The sequence below is a fragment of the Microcaecilia unicolor genome, chromosome 13 (assembly GCF_901765095.1).
Source record: "Microcaecilia unicolor chromosome 13, aMicUni1.1, whole genome shotgun sequence".
Taxonomy (NCBI): Eukaryota; Metazoa; Chordata; class Amphibia; order Gymnophiona; family Siphonopidae; genus Microcaecilia; species Microcaecilia unicolor.
The window spans coordinates 58,562,042-58,584,286 of NC_044043.1; positions in this window are offsets into that span (position 1 = coordinate 58,562,042).

The window sequence follows — 22,245 nt, forward strand, 5'->3', positions numbered from 1 at the left end:
GTGCTTGAGCACCCCCAATATTGAGAAACTTCCTTGTATGTATCTAGGGAAGGGTTATTTCCACTGGGCTTAGCACCCCCAATAATTTTGAAAAGTTGGCTCCTATGGACTGTCTTTCTTCTATGTTTGTGCAGCGCTGCGTACGCTTTGTAGCGCTATAGAAATGCTAAATAGTAGTAGTAGTAGTATGTCTCTCCCTGAAATGAGTGAAGTGTAGAGTCTTGGACAGATTTTGAATACTCTTCGCTGGTTTCCACAGACTAATCATCAGAAATGGAGATAACATTGATGCTGCCCCTGTGTATGACTCATATGAAGTGGAATATCTCCCAATTGAAGGCCTTGTCAGTGGAACACAGCACTTCTTCATAGAAATGACCACGGATGGCAGTGGTGCCTCCACGGGTGTGGCACTGAGATATGAGGGTGAGCCATGAGTGCACCATGAGTGCACCAGGCACTGGGAATCTGATTCTTGCAGACTCCCATACAAATAAACTCAGATCTGTGCATGCAATAGATATAAAAGAACCAATGCTTGAATGTTTTATGAAAGCTTGCACACATGAGGGAACTATAGGAAGGAAACACATGGTCTGCACTGGACCTCACTAGATGGACAAATAGTGCAAGCCAATGACAAATGGGAAGGAATGATAACTTTTTTTTTTAATTATTATTGGTATCATCTTATCTTTTTAGTTTTATTTCTATTTATTACCTTTAAAAGTGGACTAGCAAGGCTACCACACTATTTTATCCAATATGGGAGAGAGACACATGCAAAATGCTGTGGAAGATGAGGAGAACTAGGGATACAAGAGGGGGTTAACTCACACAGTGGAGTCCAAGACTTTGTGTGAACTGGTCTACAACCTGACACTAGATTCTGCTTCCAGCTTTTGCACAGGGTCACTGCTATGAACCTTTTGTCAAGTATGGAAACTTCACAACTAGTGACAGTTCTTATGCTGTGGGCACTGTAGTGGAATTCACGTGTGATCCAGGCTACACCCTGGAACAAGGCTCCATCATTATTGAGTGCGTGGATTATACTGATCCCCAGTGGAATGAAACCGAACCAGCATGTAGAGGTCAGTATTGAGGGGTCTACACACGGGTATTCCACTGTATATATGTAATGCCTTCTGCTCTCTCTAGAGGTGTCACACTACAACAGGCTAAGGCCCTCATTTTACAATCCCTATTCACATTTGAGGCACCCGGCACTTAAACGTTAACTTCCACAAACATCAACGCCCCCATTTTACAAAGCTGGGAAATGCATATATCAAACCAAAGAGCATGGAAATGTTAAGAGGGTGCAGTCTGGGTGCGTTTTGGGTTGGATAAGGGTGTGGCAAGTTCACAGACATTTAGTTCCCATTTCAGAAGAAGACTAAACATCTATGTCCTAAAAGATCGATGCTGGGAGTTACACCTGCTACCAAACACATTTAGGAGTTGGTAAACCACCGCTATTGAGCAGCACTCCACTGGAGGGATTAGGGAGGTTGCCCTCTTAATTCCTCAGTGTTTTTTGTTGTTGTTGTTGTTGTTGTTGTTGTCGTTGTCGTCATCGTCCCCCCCCCCCCCACCTGCAAATTCCAAACTAGCAAGGGAAACCAGTCACTGTGACAGGGTTGGGATAATACCCAGTTATGTTTCTAAGGTCACAAAGATAACTGGTTATGTGCCGGCACATAGCCAGTTATGTTGCCATTGTGCCATTATGAGACACATACCTGGCACGTAAACATCCATTTCTCCTGTATTTTAGAACAGGCTCTACTTTGGCAGATTCTGTTTTAAATTACTAGTGAAACTTGAGAGGCATTGACTTGCACATCTTAATTCCTACTTTTATGACCTATCTAAAATGGGACTGCCCAGCTTTTCCCACAATGCCCCTGAACCTCTCCCTTTTGTACAGAAGGCACCTGAGATCAAATTTAAAGCCAGCTACTGATGGTTCTAGATCATCAAAACAGTCCTGGTTTTACAACCCATTATGCACTGAATGCTGAGTTTATAGTCATGGTTTGTTTGGGGTTTTTGTTTTTGCAATGACATCTCTGAGTCCAGGAAGACATCTGATAACCTGGCCAGACCTCTACTTGACAGCTTATAACTACCCCACTACTGCTGTAATTGATAGGGGAGGAGGGATGGGCATTTGGCATCACTCTCCTTTTATTTTATTGCAGCTGTCTGCAGTGGAGAAATCACTGACTCAGCCGGTGTAGTGCTATCTCCGAATTGGCCTGAGGCCTATGGTAAAGGGCAGGACTGCATCTGGGGTATCCATGTGGATGAAGACAAGCGGATTCTACTGGATATCCAAGTGTGAGTAAAACCCAGAGCTGTACAATAGGAGCTATAGAGAGATGAGATATGCAGGAGGAAAGAGTGGGACTAAAGAGAGATAAGACATGTGAGGGAAGAGAGAGAATAAAGAGGAACATGGCACCTCAGGGATGAAAGGGAAAAAAGAGAGACAGGACAGGTTAAAACAAGTAGGGAGCGAGGGGTACAGAGGGGGCAAAATGGGCCATGAGAAAGAGGAACTAAAGAAAGACAGGATGGGTTTATGGAGACAGGCGCTAAATATATGCAGGATACATCAGGGAAGAGAGGGGCTAAAGAGAGATGGCACAGCCTAGAGAAAGAGACAGGATGGGTTAGGTCATAGAAGGGTAAAAGAGAAGTGAACAGGCCAGGGAAGAGAGATTGCAGTAGTTGGTGGACAAAATGGAACCCCAGAGTAAGGGCTGCTTTCTGCTCACAGACTGACTCAAAAGAGCAGCATGGTGTCTACTCCCGCCTCCTAGTTTAGACCTAGTGTGGTTATCCTTTTTACCCACTACTTATGAGGACCTTGAAACATAGTAACATAGTAACTGCCTGCAGATAAAGACCATTTGGGTTTCTGTCAGGTATTTGTGACCTGGATTGGCCACTATTGGAAGCAGGATAGTGGACTAGATGGATCATTGGTCTGACCCAGTATGGCTATTCATGTGTTCTTATGTACCATCATGGTCCATCCAGTCTACCCAAAAAGATAGCCAGGGTTGCACCTGTTACTCCATTCAAGTTTCCCTTCCCTTCCCCCCCCCCCCCCCCCATTTTGTAAAGTTCTACCTGCTACTCAGTGCAGGTTACCCCCCCCCCCCACACACACACACACACTTTATGCTTTTATTCCACTCTCCAGGCAGGTTGACTGAGAGGGAGCTAAAAAGTCCAAAGGTAGGTTACCAGTGGTGTGTCACAAAGACTGGTTCTTGGCCCGGTTCTTTTTCACATTTTTGTGAGTGATATTGCAGAAGGGCTGTCTGATAAGGTTTGCCTTTTTGTAGATGATACCAAAATTGGCAATAGGGCAAATACCCCTGATGGTGTGAATAGCATGAGAAGGGATAAAAAGGTCTAGAACTTGGCAGCTAAAATTTAATGCTAAAAAACTCATGGTCATGCATTTGGCTGCAAAAACCCAAAGGAGCAGTATAGTATAGTATAGGAGGTGAAGTCCTTCTGTGCACAAAAGAACAGTGCATGACCAGGAATAACAGCCTCTGATGGATTGTTTATGGTCTTAGTTAAGTCACTAGCTAATTAGCATTCCTTCATCTGTGTCTTCTTTCTCCCTCATTTTCAAAACCTGCATTTCATAATGATCTCTACTCTGTATCATAGAACCTGCCAAAATAATTAAAATCCCCATTTACTACTTAGATCAACAATTTGCTGTTTGTGGAGAGGAGAAAGCAGATGCTGGGTCTCCTTCCATAGCTCTTTGACAGCTTAGGACCCCTTCCCAGAGGGAGCCATTGAACTCTTGGCTGCCGTGTCTGAACCCTGAGCACACACAGCATTAGTCTAGTATAACCAGCTGTTACAAACCTCCCTTCCCAACCGTAGGAGCTCAGTCCCTGTGTTTTAAGGAAAGTAGGGTACTTGATATCCTGGGTGTAAGAAGGGCAAGGATCGACACCTGGTGTATAGATCTACTACATATATATATATATATATATATATATATATATATATATATATATATATAATTTCTATAGCGCTACTAGACGTATGCAACGCTGTGCACTGAACATGTAAGAGACAGTCCCTGCTCAACAAAGCTTACAATCTAATCAGAACAGACAAACAGGACAAATAAGGGCTACGGAAATTCTTAAGGTGGGAATGATAAAATAAACAAGTGAATAGGGGTTAGGAGTTAAATGAACCTCAAAAAGATGGGCTTTTAGCCTAGATTTTAAGATGGTCAGAAATGGAGCTTGACGTAGTGATTCAGGATCAGGAAGTCTATTCCAGGCGTATGGTGCAGCAAAATAAGAGGAATGGAGTCTGGAGTTGGCAGTGGAGAAGAACAGTACAGATAAGAGAGATTTAGCCGATGAACGGAGTTCCCGGGAGGAGTGTAGGGAGACTAGGCACCCACAGTATTTATTTATATTGATTTAGCTCTTGTCTATCTATTGTACCTGAATGGAACTCACCTTGAGCTACAACTGAGAAAGGTGTAAGCAAAATCCAAATAAACAAATACAATTTAAAAATAAAAAATATTCACCAATAGTTCAAGTTAAATTATATTCAGGTACACAGGGCCCGGTATTCACCCGGCAGCGGACAGCACGTTTGCTGTCCGCCACTGGCATTAAACCTGGATATTCAATGCTGGGCTGTATATGGCAACTGGCATTGAATACCCAGGTTTATTTTGGCTGCTAAAAAGTTAACTGGCTATGCCGATATTCAGAGCTAACCGATTAACGTTTTAGCGGTCAAAGATAGGTCTGCTATTTAAGTGGCATATTTTGACCGCTCAACATAGTTTGTTTGGCGCTGAATATTCGCACCTAACTGGCTAGTCACTGAATATCTTTGATTAGGTGCTTAAACACTATTTAATCAGCCAGGAGCCATTCCTGACTGGTTAAATAGTTTTGAATATTTGGGAGATTAGGCATTTTCCTATCCACGCAATCTAATATCCTTCTTTACTAAGCTGCTTTAATGCCTGTTATCTAACTCAAACTACATTATTTACAATGGGGCCTATTCGCTAACTAAGGAGCCCTTTTACTAAAGTGCGCTAAGATTTAGCACATGCTAAAGGTTAGAGTACACTAAATGCCACACAGCCCATTGTATACCTAAAGGCTGCATGAGGCACTGATCATTGGCCCACACTAAATCCATTAGCGCGCCCTAGTAAGAGGATTCCTAAGCCCATAACTCGTCTTAAATCATTTACATAGATTAGTAAATGAGACCCTAAGTTTGTACCTGAGAAAGTGGAGGTTGAAGTGACTTGGCCAAGGTCAGAAGGAGTATCTCAAGATGAGAGCTTGACTTTCCTGGCTCTTAGCTTTGACCATTAGGCTACTCCTCCATACTTGGAAAAGCACAGACCAGGCTCCCACTGTATGAGGAGGGTAGGGAATGGGTTGCACCGTTTTTAAGAGATAAAGAATGGGGGCATGGGACAGTCTTTCTTGTTCATAATTCTGCTTTCTGAATCTCTCTCTGGGTAATGCTGGGAAGACAAGGAAAGGTATGCAAACCACAAACTCAGAACAGAAAAGGATGTGCTGTATGCTTTCCAACCATAAAATTTCCTAGAGACTTGCAATCAATTACCTGAGCACAATTAGTGAGAGCACAGATCCTGAGGAATACTCAAAGGAGTAGCAGCCTTGGTTTTTCCCTGCTTAATAACCACAGGCTCACTTAGATCAGACACCTGTGTTTACTATTGAAACAGAGCAAAGGGATCTCCCAAAGGACAGGTTTATTGCTGAGGAGGAGCTTATGTGCAAGAAGGGAAGGGAAATGGAACTTGATATACTGCCTTTCTGAGGTTTTTGCAACTACATTCAAAGCGGTTTACATATATTCAGGTACTTATTTTGTACCAGGGGCAATGGAGGGTTAAGTGACTTGCTCAGAGTCACAAGGAGCTGCAGTGGGAATTGAGCTCAGTTCCCCAGGATTAAAGTCCACTGCACTAACCACTAGGCTACTCCTCCACCAGGGAGGGAAACTAAGGAATTTCTATGCAGACAGGGAACAGGGAAGGGGAAGGTGAGGAGCAGAGAGTTTGGAAGAAAGGCTGTAGGAAAGGGACCTATGGTGAAGAAAGGGAGAGAGGAGCTATAGTGAAGCTTGACACTTGTATGCTGCTCTGAAGATTTTCTGGTTTAGCTGTTCATGCTGTATTCACGCTTTACATATATCACTGCGAGGACACCAGTTTGGGGCTATGATGGGGATTGTCTGTTTAGCTATTTATCCTTTATTCCTGCTTTTGCATATATCAGTGTGATGACATCTGTTTGGGACTCTGATGAAGATCTGCTCTTTAGATGTTCTTGCTGCATTCATATGTATTAATGTGGCGATGCCCACTTGGGGATCTGATGAAGACCCATTCATCCACTGTCAGTGCTGTATTTGTGCTTTCTCTGAGTCAGTGTGATGCTTGCATGGGGTTCTCATGACAATCCAGTGATAATCATCACAGCCGTGCCCCATTTGCTTAGGTTTCTAATTCTGGCCAGGTTATGAAGGCAGTCTTCAAGGTCCTTCAACATTTAAAAATCAACAAAAATGTAACAGAAATGTAACAATCATCAAAATATAAAGCTGTACATATTTAGGGGTCCTTTTATAAAACTACAGTAGAAAGTGGACTTAGCATGCCCTTACACAGGTCTTTCCCATATGCTAAGGCCATTTCTAGTTCAGATGAAAAATGGCTTTTTCCATTTTCTGAATTTATGGCACACGTCATTGTCATTAGCATGTGGACATTATTAAAAATTAGTGTGTGAGCCCTTACCGACACCTATTTTGTAGGTGGTAAGGGCTCATGCACTAATCCCAGCACAGGAGCACCAGAGGAGAGAAAGCCTGTGTGGTAGCTGCCTGTTCGTGTTGCTGCCTTACTGTCAGCTGCTGGCTTGTTTCCATCCATCTATTTTGCCAGGAAACCCTCTCGTGTGTTCTTTCCCCAGGATAGCGTTAGCTCCATCCCCTGGGTGAAATCACTCATCGGGGCCATGTGAAGAAAGGCACAGGAATTCCGGAGAAGTGAGCACTGCCTTTGTTACGCTGACAAAGGAACACGACAAAGGAGCTTCTTTGGGTGGACTTTGGGGGAATTTATAGCTATTTGATTTGAGAGCTCCTGACATTAGATAAGGTTTGAGAATTGTTTTACATATGTGTTTTATTGAGGTGGTTGTGGGGCATTGGAAGTAGTGGTCTTTAGCAAGTGGAAGGAGAGCACATTGCACTCACCTAGCTGGTATTTTCTTGCCTGCCTGCTCCCAGGCCAGGCCAAATGCATCAGCTGACATGCTGAATTGCTATTATTTATCTGCAGTGTGTGGTCTTCCTTTTTTTCCAGATATTTTGAGAGCAACTGGAGGAAGAGTGGATTGTACTTGCCTAGCTGGTGCTTGTTTGTCTGCTTGATCCTAAGCCAGGCCATATGCACCAGCTGATATGCATAACTACCATGACTTACCTGCAGCATGTCACGTCCCTTTTTTTTTTTTAAACTGGAAACGAGTTGAGGAAGAGGGGAAGTGTAATCATTTCAGAGCCCGGAGTCCAAATCCAACTATAGGAGACTGGGAGGCAGTCAAGGAAGAGGCTGTTGGACCCACCAAGGGTGAAAAGTCACAAGGTACCACTGAGTACTGGACTCTTAGGTGTGACAACTCAGCCTCTAGCTCAGTCTATTCCCAAGGGACTAGGGAAATCAGCTCCAAAGGGTTGTGGCCTGTAACATCCCCCAGACCTGGTCTACGCTCCACCAGGAATTTGGGCCTACAGATTTCCCAGGGGTAGCCTACTCTCATAGTTGCTGCATAAGACCACATTAGAACCCAGTCTTCTGGACTGGTTTTGCATGGATAATAAGGAAAGGCCAATGGACTGTAAGTTATTATAAGAAAAAATGTGAAGTTTATAAAGTGCAGTCTTCTTCTCTCTGACCTCCTCCAGGAGTCTGACTATGGGGCGTAGCGATGTCCTCACTTTCTATGATGGAGATGACCTGACTGCAAGAATCCTGGGACAGTACATGGGGACACAGCGGCATTTCAAACTCTATACGTCCACAGCTGATGTAACTATCCAGTTCCAGACAGACCCTGGCAGCAGTGTCTTTGGCTATCGTCAGGGATTTGTTGTCCACTTTTTTGGTGAGAAACTACTGAGTTGTTGTTTTTCCATTGGGCATGCAATCAATTTCAGCAAACATAACAACATGCATACGTGCAGAGACTTTTATTACTGATCTGTTAAAACACGCCACAATCTCCCATGTCCTAGTTGTATGCACACAGCGAGTCTCATACAACTGGGCTTATTCCTGATTCAGAAAAGTCAGGAGTTCTTTCCCATTCAAATAATCCAACCAAACTTTATTCCCAAAACAATTGTACTATTACTTGATCTAAAAATCTCCCTCTGCTTCTTTCTGCTTTTAGCTCAATCAGATCCAGGGTTGTAATTTGGCACTATGAGCTTTCATTTGCAGTAGCCAAGCAGGGCAACGCATAATATTCTTCTTACATTTTTTAATGTTTTATATGACATTATCTCTCTTGCTACATCAATGCATAATATTCAACGTTGTATTTTTAACTTTCTGGTTTTCCTACGTCCTTTTCCGGAAATGACGTCGGTTCTCAATATTTTTTTAAGAGAACTCACTTAGCTCCAGCGTGTTTTACACACATTTTTCATGTTTTAATTACATTATCTTTCTTGCTATGTCATTGCATAATATTCAATGTGCTACTATTCATGTGTCATCCACCTGCATTGGAAAGTTGTTCCATTTCTCCACTACAAATCATTAAATATGTTGTTTGCAAGTCTGATGGAATTATCAGGTACATTTGTGCTTTTCTGCCACAGCTGCTTCATATTTATATACGCATACAGAATTCCACCAGAAAGGATCAATTAAGTGTGCAGTCTTTACAGCAACTTATGATACCATGTCAAGCGATAGCATGAAATTAAGTAACTTTCCTTATTTTATCATCCTCACTTTAATATTCCCTTATCTCTTGTTTGTCCTGTTTGTCTGTCCTAATTAGATTGTAAGCTCTGTCGAGCAGGGACTGTCTCTTCATGTTCAAGTGTACAGCGCTGCGTACGTCTAGTAGCGCTATAGAAATGATAAGTAGTAGTAGTATATGTTGGTAGATTATTATGTGGTAAAGAGAGTTCTGTTTGTAGGTGGAGGACTTTTCTCATCATGTGCCATGCTGTCAGAAACGTTGCATATTAGAGGTTCTAATATTTAGCAGCCATGCAGGGATTCCCTGGGATGTGAATTACCCAAAATTCTTTAGCACAACAGTGAACATCTGTATCTGGAGAGTTCTATAAACGTTACTTTAACCTATGGTGCCATGTTAAAACACAAGCTGAACCTGTCCTGTCTTACTTCTCTTAAACCTCATTCCTAGTGGTTACTGCAGTGGACTTTGATCCTAGGGAACTGGGTTCAATTCCCACTGCAGCTCCTTGTTACCCATATATAATATATAAACCACTTTGATTGTAACCACAGAAAGGCAAGTATATCAAGTCCCATTCCCTTTCCCTATAGGGTCATTCTGCATAAATTTAGCAGGCGTACCTCTACAACTAACATGATTCTATGCTCATCTTCATCCCCCAACCTCCACCTCTATTTCTTCCTCAGAGGTTCCACGGAATGACACTTGTCCTGAACTGCCAGAGATTCCGAATGGCTGGAAAACTTCTTCCCAGTCTGAGCTTACTCATGGAACTGTAGTGACCTATCAATGCTACCCAGGATATGACATTACTGGTACGGAGCTTCTCATGTGCCAATGGGATCTGACTTGGAGTGGTGACCTACCTACATGTGTGAGGGGTAAGTGGCACTGGAGACTATTACCCCCATTGTGTTGTTGGAGAGGGAGAGCAATATTTGCAGACACCTGGGATATACTGGAACTGTCTCACTGTGATTGGTCATTAAATAGTTAACACAGCCTTGATTGTATAGATGAAGATGAAACAACCTGAAAGAATCTCTCAGCTAATAAAAGCACTTAGTAGCAACCACATTTACAAAACGTTTACTCATAAAACTAGGAGTAACAAGTGTTGTTATATTTCTGCTCTTTACTGGCATGATATGAAAACCCAACTGGCCAGATGGTCCCCAAGGACTGAGTTAAGAACCACTGCTAAAATTTCCAGCAACTCATGGTGTGCAGTTTTCAGAGAATCAACTTGCTTCTGTAATTTCCTCTTTGAGTCTATTCCCTAATGCACAATGTCCTTTCAAGTTCACCACTGCCTCTTATTTCAGTTTTAACTGAGACATTATCATTTAAATCTCCTCCTACTCAGTCAACTCCACTTTCTTCTTCCTCTTCCAAACTTGAAGCTGGCTGTTGCACCATCACTGTTGCTCCTCTATCTTCCCGCCTATGTTGAATCTAAGCAAATAATAATTCCTTTGCATAAGGTGTTAGGGAGGTGAGATCTCACAAAATATTGTGTCTTATTTTGGAGGTCACGTTTGTTTATGTTTATTAAAGCTTACTATACCACTAGGCTTAGTCAAAAGATCACAGCAGTTTACAATATAAGTACAAAACTTAGAAAGGAACTCCATGAATTCTATAGGAAAGAGACTCATTCACCAAAGAAGAATACATACTTCCTTTAATTCCTAAATACCCAAAACTCAATACACCCAATTCTCAAAAAGTCTAAAAGCTAACCTAAAAAATAACTGATTTCAACATTCTCTTAAATGTTGTCACTGAAGGTTCCTTCTTCAATGCTAGCAATAGCCCATTTGATTTATCTGAAGCCAACCAAGAAACCCACAATTTCTTGTAGCGTCCCCTCAGGCCCTAGACAAATGAGGAATAGCCATCCTATTATTTGATATCTGAAAAAGCATATAGAAAGGTTGTACCATAACCATGCTCACACGGCATATGCAAGTACTTCCTTCTGCTGATATTCACTGTATAAATGCAAACATAAATAAAAGTACAGTACATAGTGAAAGCAGTTTTCAAAGCCACGCCCACAGATAAAACAGTTTCCCTTTGAAAATAGGCTATTTGAAAACTGTCCTTCCTGTGTATGGATAAAATTATACATACTGTGAAACAACGCACAAGGGGGTGGGGGGGGGGGGTTACAATGAGGACCGAAACAATGCAGTTATGGTTTTGTTTTCAAATGTGTTTTAGTTGAAAACAATTAGGCAGAGAAGGTTGGTGCAAGTTTCTGTGGCTGCTTTTCCCTTAGGCAATTTTCTATATGAAACTACTCGCAGTATGAAAGTCACTCTTTAGCTATGTAGTGCTTCTCAGCCCTCTCCTAGAGGCTCACTTAGCCAACTGGCTTTTCAGGATTACCATAATGAATATACATGAAATAGAATTGCATGCAACAGGTATGTTCTTTGTCTGTTAATGTGTATTTTCCTTCTACTACTATGGAACTGTACACTGATTTGATGGTTTTGCCTTAAGCAGTTAATCAAATAAACAGAACCTTGGTATGCAGTAGATGCGAAGCGAAGCTACCCAATTCCAGGCTGGAGATATTGGAACAGTCCTGAACTTCTGACCATCCCATCCTGGTACATTATTTTATTCATTGGGATTTATTAACCTATGAAGAGATTCACCCAAAGTGGTGTACGTTATGGGATCTGTAGCACAGATTTCAATGTGGAAAATAAACGAAGCAGATCGTTAAAAGGAAAACTGTAGTTTATTGATAAAAACTAATGAAAATATATGTACACAAACAGCCCAACACAGGCCGTGTTTCGCCTAACAGGGCTGCTTCAGGGGCTCCACAATAACTCTGTACTGTCACAGTATTATGGATATATGTTTTCCTGATACAAATGTATAGAAGATCATCGTGATTATATGTTGGAAAAACAGCTTGATCAGAATGCCAAAAAATTGAAAACTGACATAAAGTCAATCGGACACTCTCGTATTTCTGAAGTCGCTGATTAGTTTTTATCAATAAACTACGGTTTTCCTTTTAACGATCTGCTTCGTTTATTTTCCATCTTAGAGCTTGCAGACCGTCTGCCTTTGTGCTTTCTTGGGCACATATTTCAATGGGCAGGATCAGGCACACAAATTCCACACTGCTTTGGGATGTAAGTTCAAATCCAGGACTGGCCAGAAAGTTTCCAGTCTGGAGCTGGGTAACTTAGCCAGTCAGGTAATCCCGAATACCTGACTGGCTTGGTGTGCCTCCAGGAGAAGGCTGAGAAGCACTGCAGTAAAAGTAACATAAAACTGGTCTATGAGGATTATCCCAATGCTTTTTTTTGAAAGAGCAATGCTGATGTGGCTCCACCTGTATCTCTATGTGGGTTACCCATTGCTTCATTTGCATCAGTTTGCCACCAAGGATCTTCTGTGTATATCACATACGTTTTTGAATCCCGCTACTGCTTTTCTTTCTGCCACTTCCTCTAGGGGGGCATTCCAAGTGTCCACCACCTTTTCTGTGAAAAAAAAAATATTTTCAGACATTGTTATCCTCTTGGGGCTTCATATCAAAACCCTTAATTCCACAGCTTCTTTTTCCATTAAAAGAGATTTGCTTCTGATGCATTAATACCACTATGATAAATGTCTCTATCATGCCCTCTCCTGCTACCATTTCTGTTCTTGTATATAGATTTAAGTCTTACTCTCTCATCTCATACAGGGTTTGATGAGATCCAACACCATTTTTGTTGCCTCTCTCAGCAGTGGCATAGCCAGACCTGACATTTTGGGTAGGCCTAGAGTTAACATGGTGAGTCCTTAAAACCCCTGCCCCTCTCCCCAGTATATAAAATACATTTTTGTAAACCTGAGCTACACTAGAGGGACCAAGGAAGGGCTGTTCTGGTTCTGGCGTGCACTGCTATAGAGATCTTTGCTGTAATCAGTGCAAGGGAAGTCCCTAATATGGTCCTGAATTTATTTCAGGATGAGGCACGGGACCGAGTAACACCACCAGCTAATTTCTAATAGGACAGTGCAGTAGGTTCCCAGTCAGGTCCAAACAGGTCACAGCACATGATGAAGCATGGACGAGGCCAGAGCCAAGACCTTACTAGTGTGGGCCATGAGGATAGAGTTCAGAGCTAGAATGCCTGTACGGTGACAGCCAATTTGTCTGGGGCTGGGAAGATAAGCAAACAGCAGGGCACACTAAGCCTACATAACACAAACTGCAATGGAGTGGAGGCCCACTGATGCCCTGTGCAGCTGTCCTGTATGGTGATAGCTACATGGGGGGGGGGGGGGGGGGGGGGGGGGGAGGGGCAGGCTCACATGCTTTAGGATAAGACTCAGCCCAGGCCACAGCTTAAATCCTTAGGAGTGCTGCAAACAAGGCAGACAGGAGAGCTAGAGCGAGACAGAAGCAACTTAAAGGTAATTTTTTTTTTTTTTAAAGAGCTACACCACACCACGGGCTCTCGGGGCCAGTATTTCATGTGGCTGAGGAGCTGAGCTGATTGCTAGTGAGGTTGCTCAAGGCTTTTTAACTGGCACCTAAAAAGCAGTGCCAGACTGGGTGGGCCTGTGCCTACCCAATGCTATACCTGGTTTCTCAGGATAACCTCTGGTCTATCTATATACTTTCTGAGATGTAGCCTCTAGAACTGAAGAGGGGGCTCTAGGTAAAACCTCAACAATGGCCTGTGTAGAGGCATTAGTACTTCCTTATTGCTGGTTATAATTCTCCCTATGTACTCCCGCATTCCTTTGGCTCAGGCTACTATCTTATATTATTTTGCTACTTTGAAATAATAACACTATTACCTCAGATTTCTTTTCTGGTTCATGCATATCAGCATCTCATCTCCCATCATCTATTGTTCCCTTTTTCTGTGCATCTCTGATTATGTTTGTATTTTGCAAAAATAAGAGGAAATACGTTTGTGTTTCTATTAGTCCAGTGTTGCACTGCATGCAACATCTAGTTTCTTTACTTGTTTTTGTCTGTGCATGTCTAATTTATAATCCCTTATTCTATATTTGGCGAGGGTCTCTGTGGTAGCTGTAGTGCTAATTCAAATTACGGAAGCAGAGGTTACACTGCCACAATGCATTAGGACTGAGCACAAGGCTTCCGAACTAGATCACTTGGTAGCTGTGCCTCTCTGCTTTCATCATCTGCCCTTCTCTCTCCCAGACCCCCATCCCCCCAAGTCTGCCTAGTGACTGTGGGGCCTCCTGCTCTGATATGGCCATGCATGAACTTACCACAATGAGGGAGCATAGGATTAAGGTGAAAAGGACAGACTCAGGAGTAACTTAAATAGTTCTCCACAAACAGGGTGGTGGATCTGTGGAACAGCCTGCCTCCCAGTGGAGGTGGTGGAGACAAAGACTGTATCTGATTTCAAGAAAGCTTGGGACAAATACATAGGATCTCTAAGAGAGAGAGAGGAAGGGATACTAGATAGCTTTATCTGCCTTCATTTTTTTTTTCTGTGCTTCTAAGGGCAGGGTGCATCTGCACTTTCTCCTACTTGGGCAAGTGTGCATGTTGCTTGCTCCTTCTAACAACCCTCTGTGACCCGCTCACTCTTTCCTTCTCTGTACTATTTTCTTTTTTCCCCAGATTTCTTTGTTCTACTGCTGAAATCAAGTTTGTTTTAGTTTTTTTTTTTTTTTAATTCCAATGAAATTAGCAGTACATTGATAGAATTCCTCCTACGTCCAGCTGGGAGGGAGGCTGGCCCAATGTAGTTAATTTTAGAAAGTGGAACAGATGATTGATCAAAATTAGCATTTGCACTGTTTCAGATAATGGTAAATAAGGCTGAAAAAAATTCCCTTCTCTCCACCACATCCACAGACTTCTGCAGTCTTTCCCTGCCTCCCTCTTAAAACAGAGGAAGCATGCAAAAGAATAAAGACCAGTAGAGTTTATTAAAGAAAGAACTATAGGAGGTGGAATGAGGAAAGGAGGCAACTACGGGATTGAATGGCGAAAACAAAATATTTTATACATAGTTGGCATATCCACTGCTGTTCAGTGTTTGTCAGTTACATCGACTCTGCCAGCCTGCCTTCAAAAATGTTATTGTATGCATCTTCAAGGAGGTAGGCATTTCCAAATATATTCTCTTCGTCTACTGAGAAATTTCTTGTCCTCCAAACATGTGGCTCTTCCTTCCATCCACTTCCCCCTTTTCTGCCAGGAGCTTGGGTAGAGAGTAGCGGAAAAAAAGAATGATGAGGAGTGTGGGCCAGAGGTCTCCAGGTGCCGCCACTGGCCCCGGCCTTGCATTGAAGAACACTGGCATAGATCCATCAGCTGTGCTGCAGTTGGAACCACAATAAAGAATGCAATTGAGATTTAGAAAACATTCTTACCCTGATAATTTCTACATGTTGCTAAGCAATACATAAAGTAGTTACAAAATTTAAAAGTAATATTAACACTGAATTTTACTTTTAAAGTAAGTACACAAAGGATAACAACAAAGACAACTTTCAGTTTCTAGTGCTAATCAATATTTCTGGGCTGGTGGCAGGATACAGTATCTTTTCTCTGTCAAATATACAGCTCCAATATAGTTGTATTTTGCACAGTACAGAATAAAAAGCGTGTGTTTCTATTTTTGAGTTGTACTGCATGCAGTCTGACTTCTTGGAGTAATTAACACTAAGCTGCCTAGAAGCAAGTACACTGTACTTCTGTTTGTGTAGGTTATGAATTTTGAAAAAGAAATTATCTGGATATTTTCCCTTTGAAAATGTGCTAAAAACTGCGAAAGTACTCACTGCTTTGCTACTGCTATATCTGCAAATGGAGTTAGATGGGCAAAAAGGGCCTTATTCTTGAATACTCAGTATATGCATAAACTTTTCTTCTTATAGACCAACTTAAACCATCACAAATGCCTACAGTTACAGTGTCTCTGCAAAGGGCAGCGTTCAAACCCTTTAATTTAGCCAACTATCTCCTTGTTAGATCCATTTCAAAACTGCCCTGCATCTGAATATGCACTTTTATTGGTCTTCTCTGTCATGTCATTACCCGTGCTTGTAAAGGGATCATAGAAAGTAGTATGGGGTGACCCACTGGACCAAGGCCCTACCAATTTTTTGCTGCATAAAGAATCAGCTAACAGGGAGGGCTCCCACCGGGAAAGGGCTTGGTTTGTTTGGCCAGTCCTAGCATAAAGGTGTTCACTTGCTCCTGGGAGTAACCAAGCAAACTACTGAAGCTCCATTAAATCAAGCCTCTGATCCTAAGTAGAATAGCTCAGATTCTACACCAAATATTCCTGGCTGGCACTAAAGAGCTGTAAAAATTCAAACTGCCCCACCCCCTAGATAGGGCACTATCTGAGCACAGATTGGACTGGAGGCAAATATGTAGGGGTATAAGAGGAGAGTCTCAGGGGTAACGATGTAGGAGATATCACTCTCTTGGGGCAGTGCTGAAGCCAAGAGGATGCAGGGGGAAGCGCTTTTTCCTCACAATCTCCCTATGCCTCTCTTCCCTCTGCAGTAACTTCATGCTCAGACCCTGGAGATGTAATTCACAGTCGTAGACTTCTCACCAGTTCTAAGTTCCCTCTAGGCTCCACGGTGCGTTTCATCTGTGACAAGGGTTTCAGGCTGACAGGGAGCAACCTCTTGGTCTGCCACAGCCGTCAAACTGGGACACCAAAATGGAGTGATCGCCTCCCAAAATGTGTTCGTAAGTGTTAGCGCACACCCTTGTTTGTTCCTATTTTGCCATGTGAAATTCCATATCCTTACACCTTCCCCATTTCCAGAATCCTCCCTCTCACCTTTTAAATGAACCTTGGCGAGGTGGGGTGCGGTGATGAGAAACTCTAAGGAGGTTGCTGCAGTGAGGTGCTGACACTGCTACAAAAGACTTGTTTTCCTTTTACTTATCATGTAATATTTCTAGTTGATACTTATGACACCTGCAACAACCCTGGAGTGCCAGAGAAGGCTCTGCAAAGCCCTGAAAGGCCATTGTACCAGGCAGGGGAAGTCCTGCAGTTCTCATGTGCTTCAGGCTATGTGCTGGTGGGGGAGGCCAGCATCAAGTGTATCCCTGGACATCCCTCTCACTGGAACAGCCCACCACCTGTCTGTAAAGGTAGAGGGCTCTAAGTGCATGACTGTGCCTGTATGTTTTGGTGTAGGTCTCGGCATGTCTCTTTGTGCTTACTGGTAAACTTTACAATTTACATGAAAGAAGAAAAAAAATCAATTATTTTTCCATGCATAATAGCGTACTGTGAATATACGTTTTATAAAACCTCAGATCACTGCTAGTATCTGATTTCTGCTGTGCTGGTTCTTAAAATACTTTCTCCTTTTTCTTGTGTCAGCATCTAATGATGCCTTTTACAGCGACCACAGCTTGGATGGTAAGAATTTCTCTAATCCCCACATTTTCCTTTGTAAGCACAGTATTTATGGGTCCTTCATCAATTACTCCCTCAGACTTATGTTTTCAGCATGATGAAATCCACCCTAACCCATGAACATTGTCACTGAGCAGACCCTGCCCAGCAGTACCCTCATGTGCTCTATTAAACATAGGTTTTTAGCTAGGGAAGAACAATTGCATTTAGAAGCTTTTAGCCTTTAATTGGACTTACATTCTATAGCATAGTGTCTTTTCATGGTGGAGATAGCGTCTTACAGTAAGTGGAGGCGAACTGGCCAGAAGAAACATGAGAATCCTTTGTTATTAGTTTCAGTGTGGCTTAGAAGTTCATGATCTGCTTTTCCAAACCTGCCCTCTGAGCAAGTTACAATTCAGGTAGAAGAGGTAGGTCACAGCTCCAGAAAGGCCTTACAACCTAAGCAAGCCTGAGGGAATGAAGCCCAAATTGACACACAAGGTCTCAAGGAGCATCAGGGAGACAAGCTCTGGCTTTTCTGCTTCTCACTACACTTATCAGCCCTGCTTTAACAATTCTTCTGTATCTGTCCTGCAGCTGCAACAAAATCTGCCAGCTCAAACGTCCATCCTGAAGGCAGAAATCTCTTGCTCTCCATCTTCATCCCTGTGGCCACTGTCGCTGTAGTCATAGGTGGAATTTATTTTTATTTTACAAAGTAAGCATCTTCTTAAGCTGACCTCATTTCTACAGCTGTGAGATGTGCTTGCATATACATATAACCAAGTTATTTTTATTTTAAATGTCTTAATTCTCGATTTTTACCCAATTAGGGGCAGAGTCTGAATAGTTCAGATTAAGCCATGGTTCCTGTACTCTTTCCTGACCTTTCAATTCTTTACTTGTCCTTAGGCTTCAGGGAAAAACCGCCCTTCGAATTCCTCTCCCTGGCTCTTACCACTATAGCCATGTTACAGTGGAATCTGCCTTTGACAATCCCACCTTTGAAACAGGAGTAAGTAATGCTAACCCCCACCTCCATTTCAGACTCAAGGCACTAACCCCAGAAGTACAGCAGTCTTTGGGGAGACTAAGCTCTGCTGTATCATAGTGCTGACAGGAATGGCTTGAGAATCACAGCTCATATCATCAGTACCAGTCGCTACTGTGATCAGCATCAACACCAATCATCACCGTTGCCACCATCCTCACACCCATTACTGTCATGATCACTGCCACTATCATTGTATCAATCAGTCCTCATTCCGACCATATCACAACCCTCAAATCATCAGTATCATGGTCGCACTATTAGACATACACAGTATTGTACACATACAAAAATACAAGACTGTCTTTTTTGCATAGACTATAAGGTCTACTGTAGAGGGACTAAGATAAACAGGACAATAAGAGAAGTCAGGAGGTTGATTTATTTTGGGAAAATGATTAAAAGCAACATGGGTATGAACAGATAAGGGGCTGGATTTAAAAGCAGTCTCAACAGGTAGGTTTTTAACCTGGATCTGAATAATTATGGCCAGAAAGGGAGCATGAAACCAGGTCAGAAAGTGTATTCTAGGTCTATGGTAAAGCAAGGAAGAAGGGATGGAGTCTGGAGTTGGCCGTAAAAGAGAAGGGCACAAATAACATTGGCAAGAAGAGCACCTGAGGAGCCACAAACCTGTCCCAGAGAATGCAATTTTCAACTAGCCTATTTCTACAGATGAAACACCATTTGACCTGTGGAAATGGCTTTGAAAAGAGCCATGAGTATTAGCAAAATATACCATAGTTTATGTTTATTCACATTTGCTATGCTGCTTTCCATGGAAAGCAAGCCAAGGTGGTTTACAATCTAAAAAAGGAAAACAGATATCTACTGACTGATAGCATAAGACAGTAAAAGGTTTCTGCGGGTTGTGTTATGTATTTTTGATACCTGTGAGACAAAGGAAGCTGAGGTACATGTCTGCGTGTTGCCAGCATATTCTAACCTAACCTCCATTCATTATTGGACTGCTGGGAAATAAAATATTTACTAAATTCCAAGGCCTAATAGCTGCTGTTTCCTTTTCAGGAGATGAGGGAGTATGAAGTATCCATATAGAAAGGGCTGGAGAAGCAGCACCACCCAACCCAAGTCCGAAGGAGAGGGGGAGAGGGGAAAAAGCATCTCTCCCCTGATAACCTCTATTCCCACACACCTAATTTATGTTGCAGAAAAAAATGACTGCTTTCTCTAGTCTGTTATGCCTACAAAACCCTGTCCTTAATGCTACCTGAGACTGTAAGAGGATGTGTATGGACCGATACAGCAACAACTGCCACACTGACTTCAAAACAGTACTCCTCCTCTACAGCTGTGTTTCCATCCTGAGGCATACTCTCCATTCCTTCCTACAGCTCTGCCCCAACACTGATGAGTGCTCTCAACTTCGATGTGTGTTACAGCTGCAGTGTAAACTGCATGGGACTCACTCATTATAAATACATCAAAACATGCTCCATCCATCGGGACAGAGTTAGCTCTGCACAGAAACAGCCTCAGAATTCCCAGCTCTTTACTACCTCTGACGTTCGCTCCTACTTAGCTTTAGCAAAGTGGAATATGCAGCATGCTGTATAGGGTTGGGCCTGTTTACCTGAAACATGACTAGAGATGGCAATTCCTCCATCATTTCAATCTTTCACATTACAGACTCCTCTCAGTCTCAAGTCCCAGCATACACTACCATACGGTTAACAGGTCTGGCTACCTGAAAGGAGAGAAGAAAACTGCGCACACAGTGTTCTGGAGTTACACTGATGGTTGGCTGGAGACCAGTAACCACACCCTCCCAAGACAGCAGGATGCTATGGAGAGAAGTGAAGAACTCTCAGGAAATCCTAAGACAGCATTCCCTACACAATGCCATAGAAACTCTGTAACCACAATCAGGTGTGCTAATTAGACCTCACAAGTGACAAAGAATCATGTAACCATATCAAGTGTGTTAATTAGACTTCACACATGACAAAGAATCATATATTAAAGGTTATAATTTCCGCTAGCTCATGCATGAGATGCTCATGTAGTCATGGGACCCTTTGCCTCCAAGGCAAGGACGATATCACAGCAGCTAGGGAGTGGGGTGTACATAATCTGATTTTGCTAGTAAAAAGAGGACATGAGGAAAGGCTTTATGGCTGTTTCCCTTGTAATCTTCATTTATCTGTAGATACTTGAATCTCCAGCATCATCCCCAGTTCTGACTGACAGCAGAAGGTATTCCTGGAGTCTCAGTGCAGTGGCAAACTGTTAGCTTAGGAGCAAAACAAATGTAGAAAAGAAAAAAATGACATGACAGGGAGGGGGGCTTTCATTTTCATAATATTTGATATATTCTGATGATCTGAGAGAGCTGGGTCAGTTTTCTGTACTTTTACTGTTTAAGCAATTTCTGTCTCTCATAGAGATGGGGCAGTACCCCACCCGGCACTGTAAAGTCACTAATAAAATCTTAGCTCCCTTGAATTAATTTTTTTGAGGAAGTTACAAAGCTCAGCAACTAAACATGGACTTTCTCCTTTATTTATAAACTAGACCTTTCTTTGGATGGACATGCTTTGCCGAGTTTCCTTCTTCTACTGATGGCAACATACTGGAAGATCCAGATCTTTAACAGTATTTAGACTTTTTATATTCTGCTCTTAAACCAGAGTCTGTAAATGAAATGTTTCCTTGGCTTCCACTCATTCCTCTTTTGCAGAATTAGGGCATTTTGCATAATTTTGAAATTTGTAATTGAAATAAAACCATAATGAGGTTTGTTTATTTCATCATTTATGTAGTGTCCTGCCAGGTGCCTTCCAAAAACAAGAATACAGGGCTAGATTGAAAGTAGCCCCACCCCCCCAAAAAAAGTAAATGTAGAATAGATTAGTAAAGGGCAAAAGGAAACAATTCAGACGAAGGCAGGAAAGAAGTACCTGGGTTCCAAAGAAAAAGATTAAATAGAGAAAATGCACCAAAGCAGGAAGAGACTTGTTGCAAAGAGCAGAACACAGCATCAAAGCACAATCAGACAAAAAAGAGGACAGAACCACGAATAGATTTAAAGTTGACGACAATTTTGTACAAAAGAAAACAAGGGGCCAAGAGAAACCCTGTAGAAGAAGGGTAGCAGAAAAACAGAGAGAAAGCAGGAAACAGTGTCTTGAAGAATATAGGAGACAGAAAGGTATACTGTGCAAGACCAACCAATTATGCACTGAGGTTTAACTATGACAAAAAAAAATGCTTGGGTTAGGAGCCAGTAGGAGTCAAAGGCCAGAAAAGTCTTTATCTACAACAGGAGTTCTCAACCCAGTCTTCGGGACACACCTAGCCAGTCAGATTTTCAGGATATATGCAATGAATATACATGAGATAAATTTGCATACAATGGAGGTAGGGCATGCAAATCTCTCTCATGCATATTTGTTGTGGATATCCTGAAAACCTGACTGAATAGGTGTGTCCTGAGGGCTGGGTTGAGAACCTCTGATCTAGGAGGCAATAATGTCCCTGTACAAGTCTTTGGTGAGACCACAAGTGGAGTTACGTTCAGTTTTGGAGGCTGTATCTTGCCAAGAACAAAAAAAGACTCAAAGTAGTTCAGAGGAAAGCAATGAAAATGGTGTGGGGTTTCTGCCAGAAGACATATGAATGGAGCATTGAAGATCTGAATATGTATACCCTGGAAAAGAGGAAAGGACAGGGGAGATATGATATAGATATTTAGACACTTGAAAGA